This window comes from Diceros bicornis, chromosome 21, assembly GCF_020826845.1.
Source record: "Diceros bicornis minor isolate mBicDic1 chromosome 21, mDicBic1.mat.cur, whole genome shotgun sequence".
Taxonomy (NCBI): Eukaryota; Metazoa; Chordata; class Mammalia; order Perissodactyla; family Rhinocerotidae; genus Diceros; species Diceros bicornis.
Window position 1 is genome coordinate 5,817,295 of NC_080760.1, and position 7,561 is coordinate 5,824,855.

General features: G+C 53.0%; 1 long non-coding RNA gene across 1 annotated transcript; it reads right to left on the minus strand.

Moving 5' to 3' along the window:
- Positions 1 to 2,323: 2,323 nt before the first annotated feature.
- LOC131419444 (uncharacterized) lies at positions 2,324 to 6,087 on the minus strand. Its single transcript, XR_009223254.1, has 3 exons — positions 5,985 to 6,087; positions 3,069 to 3,382; positions 2,324 to 2,897 (listed from the first exon to the last, which is right to left on the minus strand). It is a non-coding gene; the product is annotated as an uncharacterized LOC131419444 (long non-coding RNA).
- Positions 6,088 to 7,561: the final 1,474 nt, after the last annotated feature.

The window sequence follows — 7,561 nt, forward strand, 5'->3', positions numbered from 1 at the left end:
ACTTGGCCCTCCCAGCCAGAGACCCTGTTCCAACATCCTCACCTAACCCCCAGCCCCACCACTGACAACAGTCCTGACCCCCGAGCTCTCGAAGCTTGGTCGTGGGCCGAGGCGTGGATGGAAAGGATGTGGTGTCTTGGGAGTCTGGTTGAATGGCTCCTGCCTGCCCCAGTCTCGTGGAGTGTCTGGCCCCCAGGCTGGGACAGAGGCAATGCCAAACCCTTCTCCTCCCCAAGGAACCACTCAGGATATTCCCCTGCACTGAACTCTTTCTTTATCCACTCAGAAACTGGACCCCCAAGGTGCCACCTCTGATCAACAGGGAAGGGGTGAGAGGACATTTTGCTTCCCTGTTTACATGAAGCACCTAACTTCCTTTCAGCAGGATCCACTAAGAATCTATCAGTTGCCTAGGCGCTACTCATAAGCCACCTGGGGTATATGTCATTGCCAACCAGGCATTCAGGTGAGACTCCGTTGTTGACTCGAATGACTGTTCTAGGCGTCCAGGGGGGGTCCCAGAACGCACACACATCTGTCTCTGGTCCAGCTGTTCAGATCCAAGGATGAGCATCTTGTTTGTCCACCTGGGCCAGGGGAATTCCCTGCTGTGCCCGTCCCTGGGGTAGGCAGTGTTCCCTCCCATTGGAGACATGGTGAAGATAGAAGGAGCAGCAGGGGCCTGGCTTCCTGAGGACAGGTTTAGGCTGAGGGATAAACCCACCCAACCACCCAACAGTCTGGGAGAAGCTACATTCAGCAGGACGGAAGTGCATGGAAGCCAGAAATCTGCTGATGGCGCCAGCTCGGCAACTCGCTCTGGAACAGCACAGCCAACACCACTGTGTCCCATGACCAGGGCCTCCTGCCCACAAACGGCACCCCACCTGCCCATGGGCCAAACAGATCCCTAAGCTTGTTAACCTGGACAAGATAGATGGGAACGTTTCAGAGAAAGTTCAAGTGAGAAACTATCAAAACCACAGCTTGCCCAGTCCCCCTCCCCCCGTGGCCCTTCCTCTCTTTCCAGACCCCCAGCCTCCACTCTACCTTGGTCATCAGTTCTCTGCTCAAGGACTCGTCTTGGCTATAGTGCTCCTTAAGTTTTTCAGAGCGCTGCCTGAGGAGAGGGGAAAGAGGGAAGGATAAATTTAGGGATAATGTGAGGGGTCTGAGTGCAAATCTTTTTCTTTGACAACCTGAGAGATTCAAACTGCCTGGAGGAGTGCTCTCACTGGGCTCCTCTGAGGGCTAAGGTCTTGTGAGACTGGGAGGGGGCTCTCCGGTTGGTCACTGGGGTCTCCATTCCCCCGCTATACAGAGCAGCTCTCTTTTGACCACTTTCAGTTTCAACTGGGCATAGAGTTCTGTTGCTATAAACACTTGAAAATCTCCAATGTGGCTCAACCCAGTACCTGACATTTAGAGAAACCGAATCCTGAAGCAGAATTGGTGCACTAAGGACACCAGGAGACTTAGAGACCCACCGCTGAGGCCCAGGCCCTGTTCCAAGCATTTGCTGCCACCCAGGAGTTCCCAGCTGACTGAGGGGCCAATGGCAGACATACGGGAGATCCCCCATCCACCCTGGTCCTCCTATGGAGAGAGGCCTACCCACCAGGAAACTTCCTCCATGTGTTCTTCAGGTGGCATATGGATGTTTTCTGCAGAACAGAGATGACAGTGCAGGGCGAGGAGAAGTTCTTCAGGATCTTGCACTCCTGGGGAAGGAAAGAGAATGAGCTGTGAGGTGGGGCGCTGGAGCCCTGCTTGCTCTAGCTTCAGTCCCCTTCTATTTAAATCTCCTCTCCTGGATGAGACAGACGCTCAGGGAGCCCCAGAAGGGCACATTTAGGACCCAAAGAGTAACACTCACAAGGAGGAGGATTTTAGCTCAACCCAGGGAGGGAGCCAGGTAGGAAGTGAGCATCCCCGCACTGGGACCTGGAGTCAAGGTCAGCATTCCCCTGGCAAGAAGGGCCTAGGGACTTGCAGGGGCTTAGACCACACACTGCAATCCTGGGATCTGATAAAGGTGGAGGCAGTTCCCAAGGCTCCAGAGAGGGGCTCCACTGGGCCTCCCACAGCACACCTGGGCCACCTGGATCCAGCGCTCCACCACCCTCACCCTGTCCTGTGCCATCATGCTCGGGTCCCCGAGGCAGGTGGTGACGACGAGGCTGGCCACCCTTCTGAAGTGGTCGATGGTGGCCCGGACGGTGTGTGCCAGGTGCTCATTGCTGGGCTTGTTCCTCTTGCCCCAGGTGGAGCCCAGGCACTGAGAGGGCACCACCTTCCGGAAGAGCTCCTGGGGAACAGGGGGAGTGTCACCCAACATTGCCACACCCCAGCTCTGTGTCCACATCCACAAAAGTCCCACACAGGGGTCACAGTTTAGAGCTGGAGCTCAGGAAGCTCATGATGTGGCCTGAGCCTTGTGAGAGTCCCTGGCTTTTCTTCTCTGTCCACTGAGGGTACCCAGAGGATGACCCAGGACCCAATACTGGCAGGGAAGGGAGAGGGACATTTGCATCCAGCCCGTCCTGGCTAACTCCAAGCTCCAGATGGTGGCTCACCTCGGCTCATCCCAAGGGGGCATCTTCCAACACACTGATCCCCCTCTGGTCACACTCCCCATTCTGATGCACATTCTCCCCTGGCAGCTACAGCCACGGGCCTTGTCTGTCTCCCTTGTAGTGGAGTACACATCAGGTGTCTAATAAGTCCTGAGGCTGTTGAGCTTCCTGAGCAGACGGTTGGGCCACCAGGGACCTGGCTGCATACAGTGAGTTCCCCTCCACTACTGATGTGCCAGGCCCTGCTCACCCTTCCTTCTCTTCAAGGAGCCGGCACAGCCACTCTGTGCAGCAGGTCCTGTTAGTGTCCACCTCTACGCTCTGCAGGTGGAAAGCAAAGGCTTAGGGGCTCAGAAAGTTGCCCAGGTCGTATGGTTGGTAAGGGGTGGAGCCAGGATTCGGGCCCAGATCATAGGAGACTGGATGAGGTCTGGGGCAACGATGGCAGAGGGAAGGCCTACCCCACCCCACCCTCAGAGCCCAGTTGCTCACTGCATCCATCACGATCAACTGCTCCACCACCAGCTTAGGAGGGAAGGCCGTAGGGTTGGGTTTCTTCTCACACTTCTTAGCCACAGGTGGAGATGGACTTCCCACTAGAAATGATGGTCCAGGTGACTCCAACTCAGCAGCTCCCACTCCTGCTGGAGCCCATGTTGGCCCTTGCTCCACCTCCAACACTGCTGGTAGAGGGGACACTGGCTCCAGTGCTAGAGGGTGTGGTGTCAACGGAGCTGGAGCCAGCTCTACCTCCACCACTGCCCACAGCTCTGCTTCTGCTGCTGGCTGAAACTCTGGAGCTGACTCTGGAGCGGGATAAAGAGAAAGGTTCACTCACATAGCTGACTTTCCATGTGTCCTTCTAAATACAGGAAAGATCCCACTTCTCTTCCAGGAATAGAAAGCCTGCAGTCCCCTTTAGCCTCTGGCTCTGCCTCAGTGGCCTCCTAAACTCACAACAGACAAGGGAAATAGGGTCAAGGGAGCACAGCTCTGAACCAGACAAGGTTACCTGCATGTACGTCCCCTTTAGCTTGAAAAAGAGACAGCCCCTGACTGGTCCCACCCTAGTTCTGGTCCAACCCCATCATCTCAAGGTCCTGAGTGTGGAGGCCCTCTGCTCCTGCTCTCATCTCAGAGCAGCACTGGATGGTGTGGGTGGCCTCATGTACCTGCTCCTTGTCTAGTGAGTTGGTGGAGTTGAAACCATTGGGCAGCTACTCGACGACCTCCTGAGTGGAGTTCTGCAAAGACTGCCTGGGAGCTGGGCCAGAGGGAATCAGGGGTGGCCTGCACACTGCCACTGAGGCCAACCCCCAAGAGAAAGTCTGCTCCTCAGTTCAGGCACAGAGGGCATCCTGGCAAAGATTTTTGGTCAGGGAGGGAAGGAAATGAAACCTCTAGGGCTCAATAATATACGAGTAGAGGAGCTCACCTTCTCATGCTGTCAGCCATGATCTGGGGTATGAACGTGACAGACCCACCAGGTTTCCGACACCTAACAACAAGCTCCTGCTTAGGAATGGCCTGTCCCACATACCCTGCCTTCCGCACTCCACACAGACACACAAACACACACACACACACACTATGAGGGGCCTGGAGTGTGGGGTTGATCAGGTGGGATCACCGTTGTGTCCTGGCCTGCACTAGCCTTTCCTGGGCTCCCCCATGTTACCCTTCACTGCCTCCTGTCAGACACCCAGAGGCGTCAGGGATGAAGGCTGAGCCAACATCGGCAACAATCAAAAAGATTCTCTTTCTGGGTTTTTTTGAGGCCAGATCCTGCAAAAGTTTGGATACAACAACAAAACATTTTTGCTTCTTGGCTGTCTCCATTCAAGTGAGCTGGATGGGGGGCTGTGGGTGCCTGGTTACCAGAGTTCTAAGATCTGTTGAGGCCTAGGACCAAGGAGATGGGGTCATTTTTCAAGATTCCTTTACCTGGGACCCTTACCTCAATCAGATTTCTCCAGAGCTGCCCATTGAGCCCGGGTTGCTCACCCTCCTCTCTCATGTCACTTCCTGAACTGTACACAAGGAGCCTACACAGCCCTAGCCACAGTTCCCTGGAAACCTAACTCAGGTCCTAGCTTTGAGGAGACAGAGATGAATGCAGACCTCCTCTTTCTTACCAGTTCTGCATCCTGGGAAAGTCCCTGTGCCTCTCAGGTCCTCCCTAGTCTCCAAACCTGCACCATGGGGATCAGGCTAGAATCTACTTCCTAGGGACCTCACCCGGTGTATATGAGATAATATCTATTACCCCTGTGGGCTGGTGTCACATGTACCTAAGGCACAAACTTAGAGATGGAAGAATAACAAGAAGGGGTGACATGTAGCACAGAACACCACTCAAAACAGGCCTGGATTCTAGCAATGTGATATTGGAACAGTCACTTCCAACTTGGCCTCATTTTCAGGTCAGCATCATGAGGGGTTTGAAACTAACGGAAATTTAGACACTGCCTTCTGTGGCATAAAACCATTCAACTGTTTCCTGTTTTATGGAGAATGAGACCCAAGGGCCTCATCTTGGCCTATGAGGTGGGAAGCCTCCACAATGGCACCCAGTAAACCCCACTCATGGCATAGCCATCCCCGTGGAACCACTAAGTAGTTAGTAACTGGCTTATGAACATAATAAGAGCCAATGTGATGGGATGTCTTGTCTAAATTTTAACTACACAAGTCTCTCACTTCCTCTTACTCCCTCTCTCATGTTCCATCTCTCTCTCTCACTCTGTCGAATCCCTGTAACTGAGGAATCAAATACCAGTGTTTTGGGACTGCCCAATGTGGAGGCCTATAGAGGAGAGAAGCACGGGAGTGCCCAGGCCAACAGACAGAAAGGAACTCAGGCTCTCAGTCCAAACTGAATCCTGAAGGCTGAGAGTGACCTTGGGGGCTTGTCCTCCCCCAGTTGAGCCTCAGTTGAGGCCACAGCCCCAACCTGTTCAACTCAGTGAGGCAGAGGCGCCCAGCTAAAACGTGCCTCATTGCTGATACACACAAATTGTGAGATAGTCAACATTTGTAGTTTTGAAAAGCAAGGTTAGGGGCAATGAAGTCAGAGAGGGAAAGGTAACTGACACAGCCTACCAGGCCCTGGCCCTACCTTCCACCCCAGCTCCTGTTCTCTCCTCCCAGCCTCCCTCCAGCTGCACTGGCCATATTTCTGACCTCCTCTGGCCAAACTCACTTCTGCCTGTGAGACTCAGGACCGGTGGTGCCATCTCCCTGACACACTGCTCCCAGACCCCTGAAGGGCTGGCTCCCTCTTGTCATTCTGGTCCCAGCAAATGTCACCCTATTGAGGCCTTTCAGACCCTCCTACCAAGTGACGCCCAACCCTCCCTCACAGCCCCCTGCTGTGTTTCTCTATAGCACTTGCTGAGAGGAACTTACCCACGGCTCTCAGAATCAGTGACAAACATGGAGAACTCAAAGGTTTTGCGGGTACCAATGCCTGTGTTTCTCATCCCCTAAGCCATCAGATGTCTCCTTTGGATCCCAGTGCTGCCACCAAACTGGTACAAAGCAAAATAAAACTGAGTAAATTTTAAACATCTTATCGGCTTTATTCAACAGTTCATGAATCAGGCAGTATCCAGTCTAGCAGAGAGAAAGGAGCTCCAAGGAGCTGTACAAAATGAAAGACTTTTATAGGCAGAAGGGAGCAGGAACAAGGAAATTACACTACACCAAAAAGAGGGTTGGTTACTGCAAGGTTACCTTCCTTTAGGGGATGGCAGGTCTCTATTAGGAAGGTGACCTACCTGCTGCTCATCAGGCGATTCCCAATTGACTGGTTTATGATTCTATTCCTGGGAGGGCAAAAAGTCTAATTAAATCTCGGCTTGTTGATGTGAGACTTAGGCTAAGTGGCTCTATTAGGGCCTGGTGTCTTGTTTTATTATTTTATTTATTTATTTTTTTTGTGAGGGAGATCAGCCCTGAGCTAACATCCATGCTGATCCTCCTCTTCCTTTTTCCTGAGGCAGACCAGCTCTGAGCTAACATCTATTGCCAATCCTCCTCATTTTTCCTTCCCCAAAGCCCAGGTAGATAGTTGTATGTCATAGTTACACATCCTTCTAGTTTCTGTATGTGGGATGTAGTCTCAGCATGGCTGGGGAAGAGGTGCGTCGGTCACGCCCGGGATCCGAACCCAGGCCACCAGTAGTGGAGCGTGCGCACTTAACAGCTGGGCCTGCCCTGGTGTCTTGTTTTAAACACATTACTTCTGCTGGTCCCTGATTTCCCCAGTTACACCCCAGCTGTCCCTTCATTGACCATTGTTAGTCACACACCCACTGCACCTGCCTCCAGTCCTTCCCCTTCAACACCGTAATCTCACACACAGCTCCTCCCGACACTATCATGACGTCTCCCACCACACGTCCCTTATACTTTCCACACTGCCAGCAAGATGCTTCACAAACACCACAACCATTTATGTCCAATGGGCTTAGAGGTCTAACCGTGCACTGGGAATCAGGAGTCACAGGGTCTGTCACTTGGCCTCCAATCACCTACTGTACCCCAGCTGAAGGGCTTACCCTGCAGAGAGACTCAGTTGTAGCCAACTCCATCGAACAACATCTTTGCCCCAGGCTTCCTTCAAAATGCTCCACCCACTTTCTGCCCCAACTGCTCCTTGAGGGGTCATTTTGGGGTAGCCTTCGAGGCCACCTTGGTGATTTTGTGCCCAGGCACAAACAGCTCTTGGCCGACAAACACTTTAACCATACCCCCTGAAATCATATAGCACAGGTAACCAGTGAATGCGTGCAAATTATTTTACCTCAAGACACCTAAGGAATATTTCACACCAGGAGCATCCACTTTTGGGTTTCACTGTGGGCTGATATCACAAGGCTCTCACCCAGTGAGCGTCTCTCTTCCCCAGCTCTCTGAGCAGCTTTCTCCAGGCTATATTGTGCAACGCACTATTGTTTCTCTCTCAGCCTACTTCCCTCAGG